Source organism: Lupinus angustifolius, chromosome LG06 (assembly GCF_001865875.1).
Source record: "Lupinus angustifolius cultivar Tanjil chromosome LG06, LupAngTanjil_v1.0, whole genome shotgun sequence".
In the NCBI taxonomy this organism is placed as follows: Eukaryota; Viridiplantae; Streptophyta; class Magnoliopsida; order Fabales; family Fabaceae; genus Lupinus; species Lupinus angustifolius.
Window position 1 is genome coordinate 7,856,052 of NC_032014.1, and position 14,254 is coordinate 7,870,305.

A 14,254-nucleotide genomic window follows, 5' to 3' on the forward strand; every position below is an offset into this window, starting at 1 on the left:
CATGAGGTTTTTAGTGCTTTTGAACTTTTTCTATGCATCGAAGGTGCAATCAGGCCATCCTTCCAGGAGGAAAACAAAAAGATCTCTATTCCCTATTGAAGTTAAAGGCTGAGGAACAAGGGTCTATCAATGCCAATAACCCAGAATAGGAAAATACCTTTGATTTAATTGTTAACACGCTATTGTATAACCGAAAATGACAGCCCTCATTGCATATGTAATAAGGCTTCGGTAATCATAAAAAATATAAGCTAAAAAAGCTTTTCATAGAAGATTAAAAAAAAGCTTACATCCATTGACAACAAAATTCATCAAGTGAAAAACCTTCTGTGTTGTCCACCCATACTCAGGTATCCTCATTTGAATTCGCATCAGTTGTACCTAATATTCAAACAAACAAATTACAACTGAAGGAAAATTGGCATAAACCACACGGTATACAAACATCCGCTTTTCACAAAATTCACATGTGTGACATCATGGCATACTCATTTTATTATGCAGATGGAAAATGTTGATGAAGATTGACACTCAAAAATGGGTTATTGTGGTTTTGACTTGAGTGTGTCATATCCCTCTGATCAATCACATAAGCCCCAGTGACTTGAGTGTGGTTTTAAGTTTTAACAATAATATCTATCATCTTCCAACAAGACAGATTTCTAACAATAATATAAATGCAAAGATCTGCAAGCAGTTATGCTAATAGAAACTAAACACCTCCAGAGCATCCTTGAACTTGAGCATCCAAATCTCAACTTTACCATATTGTTGAAACTGTTCCCAAATTAGTGTCACTTGCCAATAGCATACCAATGAATCAGGGGGAATATTAAAATAACTATTAAAGCCCTACATAATTCAAGAACCAATGAACAGTGATTTGATGAATCACTAGGCATAATAAGGTAGCATAACTCCATCAGACTGTGTTTTAACGGCAATAAACAGCACGGAGCAAATTGAAAATGATGTATGTATAGGGACTGAATTGAATTTTTTTATTACATATAGGGACCAAGTTAATGATAAGCATCCATTTTTGGGACTAAAAGTAACTAGAATCACCAAGGTACATAATGACCTGAAGGTGGCTTGCTACATTATGCCTTGTCAAGCCTTCTACTTTCATTAGTTCCAATATTCTTGAAGGAATAGCAGATAACATATTCTCGATCAATGCCAAGTTGTTCCAATGCCTTCACAATATTTGTTGTGCAGATCTACCTGAGACAAAAATCAAGTCCCAAAACTGTATTTAGAAAATAAAAATTGGCAGATAACATATATTACAAACTATTTATGGCATACAAAAAACTATTCAAATTCAGTAGTTATTTGTATGTGGATCATACATTTCTACTTTGATCACAACTCAATGAATTTTTCCATAACTAGAAAACACATTCTATTTAAAACTGATGATATGAAAAATGATGATTGGATCAGTGCTCTTTAAAAAACCTCTTCCAATTGAAAGTGTCCTTTATAAGATTTTCAATCCAAGACTAGTTAACATTTGATAATTCCATTATAAAATTTCCTTTAATCAGCTAATGAATGTGGAATGTGAAATGTTTAAAATCCATGTAATTTCTTCATTAATTCCAAGCATGCAAATGCAAAATATTGAGAATATTGACAGATTAAAGAAAACATTGGGCATATTTGTCTGGTAATGTGAGCCATACAGTTATTTATACCAATAACATGAGCATGTGCCAGCAAATAGTACAGGCAAGATGGTCAGAAGAACATGATACAAAGAATGAGTCATCATAAATCAGCTTACTTTCATCTTCTTCCTATTAGCTTCAGTTAGCACTGACTTTCTTGGGATATTTTCTATTACTGTTAGTCTTGCTTTGAATCTTTATAATCTGTGGATGTGAAGAAACTCCATTCTCACTCTCACCCTTAGAACGATTGGCAAAGTCCTCTTCCTCCTTCTTGGGTTCCCTTTGTAATGAAGTACTTTCAGCACTCAAATTTCCACTCGTAGTTTCGACAAGTTTAGGTTCAAACATGATGACATTAGAAACTATATATCTCATGTTATATTTGAATAAACAGACAACTTAGTGCTACAAAGTCCAAACACAATGGTGTCAGGCTGTCAGCAGTCAGGTCCTCCAAAAATTTGGTGTCACCAATTAAGTCCTTGAAAGATGTAAAATTAAAGGACTTTATTGGTGCAGGTGACGCTTTAAATCTTTGAAGAACTTCATTGGTAACAAAAAACTTTCGAGGCCCTAACTGGTAACACTATTATCTTTGGAGGACTAAGTGAAAGTTTACTCTTAATAGTAATTGCCAATGTATTGTCAGCTTGTCATTAAGATTTACAGACCTTATGAACCACATGCTGCCAGATATTTCTGAGTTTGTCCTCACAGAGTGGTTTGCAAAGGAACTCAACAGCACCAAGCTTAAAAAAGAAAATGGAATTAAGAGTCAAGAGATATGTACTCAGTCTAATTAGTTAGAAATTATAGTCTGGTAAAAGGAAGTTGATTTTATTAGTGCACTAATTTTGAGGGAAAGATGCTTCTGGATTTTATTTTATAATTCGAAAGGACCAAAAGCATGAATTAACATAATGCCAAATAAATGCCAATGAAATAGAAGATTGGAGTTGTCTCAAAGAATATTAGTTAACCAGATATAAACCCATGAATATTAGTTCTTCTCTTTATTAGGAATTGATTTTGATAAGAGTTTTGCAAAGCTACTCCACATCATTTCCACCCCCACAACTGCTGGAGGCGCCTCCTCAGACGCCTCCTGGTTTTACCTCCATCTCAACCATTGTTATATCACTGCTATGGTTATGCTTGAGAGATAGCCTGCTAAAAAATTTAAAAAAAAACCATTGCTGCTATATTTTGGAGATTAAAATTATTACCACACGAGTTAGTAGTCATGGAAGTGTACAATCCAATGAAGAGTGTTTTAGATGCAGCCCAAGAGGCGGAGGCAGAGTGGAGAGGTAGTTTTAGATGCATTCTAGACACATCCTCTCCTTGGAGAATCAAACCAAAGGAAAATTAAAAATTGAGAATAAACAGATAGGTGCAGTGAGAAAAAAAGATAGCCATCCCAGATAGTAGATTAGATAAACACAGCAAGTGAAGAATTGACTCAAAATATATAACATGCAGTAACAAGGGCATTAAGGACACCAGAAAGTATAAAACTGGATATAGTACACCAAAAAAACAAAAATGATGAACTTAATTCTTTTGCAGTAGTGAAGTTAGTCTACCACTACATAATGGGTCCGCAATACTGGCTAAAGTCAAATTATATATAGTTTTAGTTTTTTTCGAGGCTGCATTTTGGTGGGTAGCTGTTTTACAAAGGTAAGATAATGACTGCAATCATGAACTTAATGCCAGTTTAAGAACAACACCATCATAATCAGCCACTTGTGAATATAACTCATTAAGAAGCATGTTCTGTGCATATTGTGGCAACATAGTAATCATCTGTGCCAACAGTCTCATCTAGACGGGCAAGCCCTAAAAAGTAAATAAGAGGCTTGCAAAATGAAGTTTAGAAACAATAATACGGTCAGGATCCTCTCCAATACTGGAGAGGGAAGTACATGATACTTTTTCCCTTAAATGCAAAACAAAGGCAATAACCTGTCTCTCCAGTGTTGGAGAAGATTCTTTTACAGGCTCTAAGTGCAATAAAAAGTGGCAGGGCATCCAGCAGGAAGATGTGGGAAAATTCCCACGACCCCAGAAGTCATACCCTCAAAGGGATATCCATATAGTTAAATTGCATAAAAGAATGAATATGTAATCGAAATAGAAGTCTCAGATTTAGGGTTAAGATCATTAGTAGAATCAAATACCACTAAGGATATTTGTATATAATGGAAAACAAGTTGCTCCTTCAATGACACTATCATTCTTTTCAGATTCCTTCCCCAGACATAAGTGCCACGAACAAAGAATGAGAGGCTCAAACTACTTTTCAACTGGAATGCTCCAAATATCTAGTTTCAATTAAGAAAGCAACAATTAATGCAATAAGAATCCAGACAACCAAAATATTATTTAATGCATGACTGAATTAGCTTATCTAGTGTTTAGGATATATTATATTTAAAATGCTGCAGAGATAAGTTTTGGCTGAAAAGCTATTTTTTGTAAAGATCCAGAAAACCATTCATGTACATGGTTGACATAGGATACAAAAACATAGCTGGAGCTACCATGTTGCTGAATACAAGGCTGGGCAAACACTCAACAAAAGTTGGAATGACTCATAGGTAAAACAAAATACGAGCTATTTGTACTGTATCCTTGGACAATGAGTCTTCAGTTTCCTACACTAGAAGACATAGAATCTAACAAAATGTAAATAAAATAAAACGTAAATAAAAAATCAAGTCAAAGGCACGATTGAATAAATCGTACCTGGACCAATATTTACTATATATACTGTACCATATAAGATTCATGATACAATATTTGACTAATAAAGAAGGTCAATAGATAATTGAGAGTTTAATATTTCATAGTTGACAAAATTGATTCTCACCAAAGCAAAGTGATTAACATCCTGAAGAGTTGCATCCTTTGAAAGCCTCCAGTTTTGCAGATGTGAGATTCTTGTTTTCAGCGTCCACAAAGCCGACATGATGCATCTATAGAGAAAAAAATGGAGTGTAGAAAGGACTAAGTACTATTAAAATGGAATTTAAAAGATTAGAACATGCTAAATTTTGTCACTATAAATAATATTTTCAATTTTCTAGGAAAATTACTTCACTATTATGATAACAGAAAAGCAATATCAACATTATTCAGTAAATATAGAACATTCAAACAAAACAATATTACAAAGAATTTTAAATACATGTCAAACATCAACCAACAGCCTGTATTTCTTACACTAGTTACTTGTCTGACAAGTTTCCTTTTTACAAAGCATATGGCCGGTTAAAGGAGGATGAGGATCTCTTATCCATAGGTACATATAAATTGCTTTGAAGTAAAAGGAAAGAAACTTTGATGTGTCAGCCTCACATCCTAGGTACATACATAAATTAATTAGTTTTCAGATAGCAAGTAACTTACAATGGAATTTACATTAACCAAAAACTAACCATTCAACTTCAGAATGATAGACAAAAGATAAGAAAGGCCAACATTCAGCACCAATATTGTTATATCATAAATACCAACCTCCAATACATAAGAAATGCAAGATCTTCAAATCTTCAGCAACACAAACACACTAGCTTCTTTCAGGTGCTACTGGTGCACTGAATCAAAGTCAAAACAATATACGGACATTGTTGTTAAATTAAAGTGGGGTTTTGAAAAAGATTCGATCTTTAACATGGTGAGGTTTGCCATGTCACCATCGGTTCAAATCAAAGTGCTGCTGGTGCACTGAATCAAAGTCAAAACAATTTACGGACATTGTTGTTAAGTTAAAGTGGGGGTTTGAAAAAGATTAAATCTTTAACCTGGTGAGGTTTGCCATGTCACCATCGGTTCAAATCCAGAAAAGGGGAGTGAAAACCCTCATGGGAAAAAAAGGAAATTTAACAAAATAATTCGGCTCAGATTAAGGCAAATATAGCTTCAGTATGTCTATAAAGGGTAGCTTATCAAGATGCAAAACTCATGAGCTTGAACCATTGAAGTTTGATGCATATTGCAAAGGAAAGAAACCTCACCAAAGGAACTGTAGGTTTGCAATGTAATTATCTCTTCTGTATCACCAACTTCCTGCATTATCTCTGCTGTAGACAACAACAAAACAGTCAAAAAATGGGATATAGTGTTTTGATGGCATCTAGAGAGGAACTTGTATGCATATTCCTCAAATATAGAAACATCACAGTTAGAAGTGAAATAATCCTGGTTCATGTTTTCTTATCTTCTTTTCAACATAGCATTTTCTTACATAATCTTCATCTTCTATGAAAAAATGCTTTCAGTGAGGTATAGTTCACTCAGAACATATAGGTCAGTGATCATATTTCTCACTTATTGCCTTAAATCTTAACCCAATGTTATTTGTTTCCTACAGAGGAACTTGTATGCCATGTCCAAATAGTAGACACTAGAGGAGTCAATTGTTTCCTATAAATAAGATGCAAAGAAGTGAACTCAATAGGCAAAACACTTACATATTGGTTTAATATAAGAGTAGAGAACATTTTTTATGGACAACCTACCTACCCGTATGAGCTAGCTTCTATGATGAAGTTAAACCTACAATTAAATAGAAAGTAACATTGAAGATGCTCATACATCAATTTAATATAAGAGTAATAACATTTAATCAACTGCAAAAAACGGCAATAACACACGTTAACAAACCAATAGGTTACCACAAAACTTACCAGCTGCACCTCCTTGCTTCATAACCAATTCTCCTGGGAGGAAAAAGTCTTCATGGACTTTAGTCGCCTATTACAGCAGATTTTCACATACATATTTCTGGTAGGAAAAAATATATTATGAGATTTGAAGTGGCTCAGTAGTCATTGCCATCCTATAGGAAAAAATATATTATGAGAAACTTGTATGACATGTCCAAATATAGTAGACACTAGAGGAGTCAATTGTTTCCTATAAATAAGATGCAAAGAAGTGAACTCAAATTAGAGGCTCCTCCTACCACATAATGAACCAAAATTTTAAAACAATGAGTTGACTTGTCTTCTCATATATATACTCTTCTTCATTTGAACCAATGGGGGACTTCAATTCCGACATTATGTTAAGTAAAGAACCATTTATTTTGCCATCCGGGCAGTCTTCCTAGTCAGGTAGTAGCTTTTGCCTTTTGGGATGGAGTTAGGCTCAATTAATTTAACATAGCAAAATGGCCTCTCTTGATGCTGGGTTATTTATAGATGTTCAATCTTGAAAGCATAATTTTATAGACGTGAAAGATGTGTTAGACCTACTATAATTTTATAGACATGAAAATGTGTTAGACCTACTATAATTTTATAGTTTAATAGTTTAATATAAGAGTAGAGAACATTCATGAGCTAGCTTCTATGATGAAGTTAGACCTACTATTAAATAGAAAGTAACATTGAAGATGCTCATACATCGGTTTAATCAACTGCAAAAAAATGGCAATAACACACATATACAAACCAATAGGTTACCACACTTACCAGCTCACCATGACATACAAAGTAAAGTTGATCTGCTACACCTCCTCGCTTCATAACCAATTTTCCTGGACTTTGATTGTCTATAAAAGCAGATCTTTCAAATACACATTTCCTGGGATTTGAAGTGGCTCAGTAGTCATTGGACTGCTGGTTTTGCAACTTCATAAAAGGAATGATAGTTAAGTGGATCCAATTGAGTAGTATATCATGAGAATAACTAAGTGAAAAGTTCAGTATTGAAGGTTTATAGATTATCAGATCGCATGAGAACTTAACTTTTAACTAAGTGGATCCAATTGGTCATGTTCTGCGTAGTTCTGTTTCAGAATCTGAGATTTGAGAAAGTTACTTAGATGTTAAAACATGAGATAATATACAAAGAAAATATTTCTGTGGTGAAGATAGTTTGAATAAGCCCTTTGGAATCAAGATCTAAGAAAATATTACTAATATTACACCAAATCAAAATAGTTGTTAACTGATGAGAAAATAAACACCTCTTTGTGAATATTGGTTGGGAGAACAGAAGCATAATTTCAATTTTTTTAGTTATGTTGAAAAGTGATGAAGGGAGAGTGAGAGTGGAAGGTATATGAGAATTGTAAAGACAGTAGTAAGAGAGAAAAGGAAGAAAAACAGCAATAGTAGCATTATCCCATACTTCTTCCCCTTTCTTCTTCTTTCTTCAAAATGAAGGAGAGAATGATTTGGGAAGGAAAAACTAGGAGGCATGGTAACAAGTGGCTTGTTTTGGATTCATGGTTTTGGAAAAGGAAGCTAAGTCTATAATAGAACAAGAAAAGTAAAAGAACATGTGTAACCTGTTCATAATAAGCAACCACTTTTGGACAAGTTCTGGTGACCCTGTTTGTTGCTCCCATTAACACAATCTGCAAGGAAGAAAAAGAACACTAAACAAAAGATGGAGGCTAGGGACAACAGTAAAATATTGTAGCTCCTGCATTCAATAATTGTTCTGGAAATAAAATAAAGAGATGTTTCCAGATTTGATTACTCTGGATTCATGGTTTTGGAAAAGGAAGCTAAGTCTATAACAGAACAAGAAAAGTAAAGCTGTGGAATAAAGTAACATTTATAACCGGTTCATAATAAGCAACCACTTTTGGAAGAAAAAGAAGACTAAACAAAAGATGGAAAATGAATGAAAGCACATACCAAGCAGAGAAAGAGAAGAAATCCCTACAAGAATTGAATTAGCTCTCTATATTTAATGATGTTTCTTCAGTTGCTTCAAAACAATGACACGAAGAAATTGAGAGAGATGAAATGCGACATCTTCTCACTCTCTCTGTCTCTTACACACCAACAACAACAATATGTATACAGTGTTTTGAACATACAACTCCATATAGAGTGAGGTTTAAACAGTCATGCGCAACATGGGCCCTGACACAATATGGTTTAATTTTGATACATCTTTAGAAATATATTTTTTTTAATCAGATGGTATTTAAAAAATTGATAATTCTTCTTATAAGATATTTAATAATTTTGTGTGAAACATCAAACATATATTATTTTCTAATTCCTCGTATTAAAATTTTGAATACTGTATTTTTCGTAATTAGGACAAACAATTAAATTTTAGAAATGAAAAATAATAAAACTTAGCAAGTGCTACTAGAAAATAAAGTGGCAGAGAAATAAAGAAACCTGATATGTTACCTCTTTGAAAATTATAACATTTTTATATAGATGTAAGCATTCGTTCTTCTCTTTAATTGAATCACTTCAGCTTCTACAGTGAAAAAGAAGTTCCTAGTTCCAAAATATAATCTTCTGAGCTGTAATCTTCTTTTGCTGCTTCCAAAATATAATTCTTTTCCTTTCAAATTTCGCCTAGGAGTGCATACAAGATGGCTGTGCATCAATTTTACCTTGCACCTATACATTAGATTTGTGATATATTTGTATATATCCAAGACTCTGTTAGTAGTAGCTGTTATTAAATTAATAGTCAAATATTACTTTGATCAAGTTTGGAAGGAAACATGTTGAACTTAAATTAATAGTATCTGTTATTAAACATGTATTATCTACCACAATTCTCTGTACTATTTTTGTTTGGTTCTAGGACTAATTCTACCCTTGTATGTGTTCAAATCATCAAGGCTTTGGAACTTGTTCAAAAAGTAAAGGTTTTAGTATTTCAAAAGCTAAATAGGTTTCACCTATTAGTGCCCAAAATTCTAATTATGTGAAACTAAAAAAGTGCAAATGGATCAAATATTGTGCTGAGCATTGAGTGAATGAGTCCAAAATTAATCCTGCAAATTTTGTTGAGAAAATAGAAATTTTCTGTTCATTGATTTTTTATGCACTATGCTGGGACCCCTACCATTGCATACATAGCATGGTCTCAGTAGCTGGCAAGTTTGAAATTTCATTTTTGAGGTTGCTCTAACATATAATGCAGCCGCTGCATTATATGTTAAAGCAAGTATGAAGGAAAGAATATCATTGGAATATATATGGCTGCATTATATGTTAATGACTACATTATATGCAGTCACAATGGTAAAGTATATAACTGGGTGCTGACTATAGCAAATAGTGCATACATGAGATGGCAGTGCCTAAGAAATTATAAACTTGGTAACAATTTTTTAAAACTTGAAACCACAAGACTTGAACTAGGTGTGGAAATGTTCACTTACACTCAATCCTATCCATTTATTCTACCCTCAAATGAAAGTAAAATAAATGGATGAGTTTTGGTGTAGTAGGTTAAAAGTATGAATCCTCACCCTAATCATTTGTAAGCAACGCCCGTGTGGAGCAAATTTTTATCATAAGTATGGAAACCACTCAAGCTTTCCACCATAGAGCAAAATTTTCAACAGAATCTTGTACCTCACAAGTTTCCTGGATCAATAAATGGAACATTAGTGTTTAAATGAGAGCCCACACAAAACATTATCAGCTAAGGCAAAAAAAGCCTTACAAAACAAACCTGAGCTATTGAAAGTTTCCTCCATTGAAAGTTTCCTCCCTGAATGGAGAGCATCAACTTAAATTAGGCAGACTGAGCAACAGGCTGAGATGCAAATTGTGTTTCAGAAAATCAGCCAAGTTATCAAATATTGAAAGCATAGAAGTTAGAATACTCTACTTTTTATCATTAGGACAAACAATTAAATTTTGACATTCATTTATCATCACTCATCAGGAGGGTCAAGGAATAGGATGCTATGAAGGCAAAAGGAAACTTACTTTTAGATAGGCCAGCAATGTTAAAGTGGAGAAATATAATGCTTTCAAGTTTTAACTGACAACTTTATCAACTGACAATTTGAAAATTATTCTCAATTTTGACAGCATGATTTATATAAAAACAACAACCAAACATTAATCTCAATAGGGATTAAAATGAGATTAAAGTATAAGTTGCTTCACTTTGATATTTCTGGAAATATCTGCATAGGCCAATTCCACTTTTGGTGCCAATCCTGTATTGGAATAAACCCTGCTTCATGATTCAGAAGCTTTTGGAGAGCCACACATAATAGTTTCATGAATGGTATAAAAAGTCTTTCTTCAGTTTCCGCATCATTCTCCGTATTTTGTACACCTCTATTATCTTGCAATCGTAATTCAAATGTCATTCCACAAGCATGACAGAATCATCACAGTCAATTTTGTGCTTTAGCAAAGCAGCAACAGTCCAATGCTGAAATTTGCATGGTACAAGAAAAAAAGAAGAAAAAACCTCGTCAATTACAAGTACTAAATTCAATGAAGTACTACCATGCATTTATAAGAGTTAGGAGGAAACATTGCCAAACAGACCACTTTTTGATGCATTATTAACTGAAGGCGGTTATTTTTACATCTTCCTCTGCATCTACATGGAAAAAAGTAATTACCATATAATGGCAGTGCTCACAGTCTACCCATTTAATCTAAAATGGATACGATATTGCACTCCTACCATATTCATATTGGTTAGTAACCACAATCAAATATCAACAAATGCAAAAATTTCAAAAAGATCTGTGTTGTGTCAATGTTTAAACTTGAACTCTGGAACAAAACATGCAATTAGTTTTCACCCCTCTATGATATAATCTGCAATTTATGATAAAAGCAACTTATATGAATTTAAATAGGTTTTAGTTACAGGGCAACTTTTGCAAAAACAAATTTGAGCTCCAACTTCATTTTTCCAACCCATACACTACAAGTAATAGAAATGAACTATTTAGTCTATGCAATTGGGAAAGAATATTCCAGATGTTATCACTTATCAAACAAAACACAAATTTAATGATTTTCCAAGTCAAAATTCATGAGCAGGCACCCAAAAAATCATAAGCAGACAATGCACCACATGCAGCTGAATCCTTTCAAATACGAAGTGCCTGTGTGTGAGACAAGGGAGAGAGAATTTTACAACCATTATATTAATGGCTACAATGTACTTGAATTTTTAAGTATGTATTATACAACAGCTACAGCAGAATCAATCTGAAGATTATACAGCACCCCTATTTTTCAGTTTCTAATCTGTTATGCTGCAGCAAGGAAATAAATGTCATTCACCTCATGCTTTTTAAGGGGATCAGAAGATTATTTCTCTGACCTAAAATTTTTAGCCTGTGTATATAAATAAGGTAAAATAGGTAGAACTGAACAAACACATGATTGGCCAATAAACATTAGAGTCAAAGCCTTTCACACTCAATACCAACTACCAAGTACTAAAACAAAGATAATGTCATAGGAGTAGATAGTGTATTGACTTCAAACTATAAAGAATTGTATATGCATTGAAAACTCTAGTAGCTATAGAGGGTTTGAAATAGCAACACTAAAGAGTTTCAAGGACTCATAAATTGGTAGTCAACAACTAATTTGCATAAATGTTCAATATTTATAGACATTGTTTGTTATATCAGACAATAAATATAGTGAGTGAACTGGTAGAACCCCCCGTTTAGAATTTAACTTCCAAAATAGTTTGAATATAAGGAATTAAGGACTAACAAAAGAAACAATCATAGTTTCCACTTACAGCTAAAGGGTAGAGCAAGCAGGGCTGGAAGTTTGTATCAAGAGAAAGAATGAAAGTTATAGGAAAGTCAAAGAAGGGAAACATGAATTGATAAGCATCTAAGAAAGCAAAGAGTAGTTAATGTATATACTATATAGGTAAGAGGGTCTGCATGGTTTTGTTTTTTCCCTTCAAATTATATAACAGAAATGAAGCAGTAAAGTAGAGCAATGATAACCCATGTAAGGGGGAAAGATAATGAGGATAGGAGTGGTTTATTCCATAAAAGACAAAGTTACACATATCTTAAATGAAGCTTAAAAAAGAAACCACATTTGTCCAACACCACTCTGAAAGTAACACCTTATCTAACCGAAAATTGCTCCTCAACCTACATTCAACATACCTTTTCTTAGTTTTTCACATATTCCTCCCCCTCCCCTATTATTAGGGTTAATGTGAAGATGAAGTATTGATATAAAGTATTGGGAAATAAGAGGGAAACGTAACAAGTGGTTGATGTATCACTGAGAAGTGCTCTTTCATTTATTGCGAAGAAATTAGAAACAATAATTACATTAATAATACTAACAGTATAAGCTTGTTTTTGGATGAACTAAAATCAGAAATGATTCAACATATGCAAAAGCAGCAACAAGGCTAAACAAAGAAACATGATATAGGATGGAAAACGACACAAGGAAATGTTATTCTCTTTCTCTCCCTCTCTATTCTACAAAAATCGTTTACACACAATTTCAATCCACCAAGAATGAAATTCTTGAATAACTGAGAATGTTATCCCATTAGAGTGTGTTAGCTCTATCCAATAAGATTGAAAATCTAGAAAGAAAGGGAACTCAGAAACATGTAGCACTTACAAGTTACAAACTCTATATGAATTCAAGTTTCAACCGTATAATTTAAGGTCAAAAAAGCAAGAAAAGCACAACAGAGAGTGAAACTTTAATGGATACTTATTTATATTTGAGGTCCTCAATCTTGTGCAAACTTTCTCTCGCAACATTAACGTGTCAAGGAAATTATAAAGAATCATTATAGACTAAATTCTTGGTCTTCGAAGAATAAACATTATTGAATTGTCAAGCCATAAGAAAATTGTATTCTCTCTCTGTTCCACCAAGATCGCTTACCCACACTCTCAATCCACCAAGAATAAACGTTCTGAGTAATTGTTTCAAGATTTTAGGGTTTTGATTTGCTTGACACTTTGGTGAAATGAAATAGTAAAAAGAATTGAAATGTTAAAACAAAAAACGGGGAAATGGAAGAAAGAGAAAAATAGAGTAAGAAAAGAAGAAATTGAATTGCCTCTGTTGCTGAAGGAAGAGATAAAATTGAGAGAGATGAAATGCCACAAATTCTGACTCCCTCTATCTCTCACTCTCTCTCTCTCTCTGTCTCTCACTCTCTCCAACAACAACAATGTATGTGTTTCAACGAACAACAACAATATATAGAGTTAAGTTAACGTAAATATCATGCACACTTAAACGCAACGGTCACACGAAACATGGGCCTTGGCCCAACGCCTCATATGGTTTCATTTATTTTTGGTTATCATAAACTTTAATTTTTATACAACTTCAAAAATATTTCTTTAATAAGATTGTATTTAAAAAATTCATAATTATTTTTAAAAAATATTTAATATTTTTTTGAAACTTTTATCATTTTATCCTATTACTATTTTCACTACTCTATTTTTTATCATTAAGGCAAGCAATTAATAAATAATATTAAATGAGTGGAATATTTTAATAGTTAAAGAAATAAAAAATAATAGAAACTTAACAAGTGCCACTAGAAAATAGAAAATAACAATGGTAGAGAATTAAGAAACCTGATATATGACTCATCCTAAGAATGAGAGGGAATTGTAATCTTTTGTTTTTGCTTTGGAAATACAATCTTCTGATAGACCTAGGTTCCATATGACAAAGCTCATAGCTTGCTCTAACAGTGCTGGAGACATTGTCTCAAACTTTATATCACTTCATGCAGCCATTATTTTTTCATTTGTCAGAAGAACAAAATATGAATTAAATATATATATA

At 33.1% G+C, this 14,254-nt stretch overlaps 2 long non-coding RNA genes across 2 annotated transcripts in view; both read right to left on the bottom strand.

Moving 5' to 3' along the window:
• On the bottom strand, positions 398-5,413 carry LOC109349497. The gene is made up of 8 exons (XR_002107978.1): positions 5,202-5,413; positions 4,555-4,660; positions 4,206-4,344; positions 3,863-4,006; positions 2,906-3,022; positions 2,351-2,428; positions 1,793-1,959; positions 398-1,227 (listed from the first exon to the last, which is right to left on the bottom strand). It is a non-coding gene; the product is annotated as an uncharacterized LOC109349497 (long non-coding RNA).
• The window catches only part of LOC109349498, a 31,470-nt gene continuing 22,861 nt past the window's right edge, over positions 5,646-14,254 (bottom strand). Inside the window, exons 5-7 of the long non-coding RNA XR_002107979.1 lie at positions 6,374-6,440; positions 6,206-6,242; positions 5,646-5,767 (exon numbers count right to left, since the gene is read on the bottom strand). This is a non-coding gene — a long non-coding RNA (uncharacterized LOC109349498). The remainder of the gene's footprint in view (positions 5,768-6,205; positions 6,243-6,373; positions 6,441-14,254) is intronic.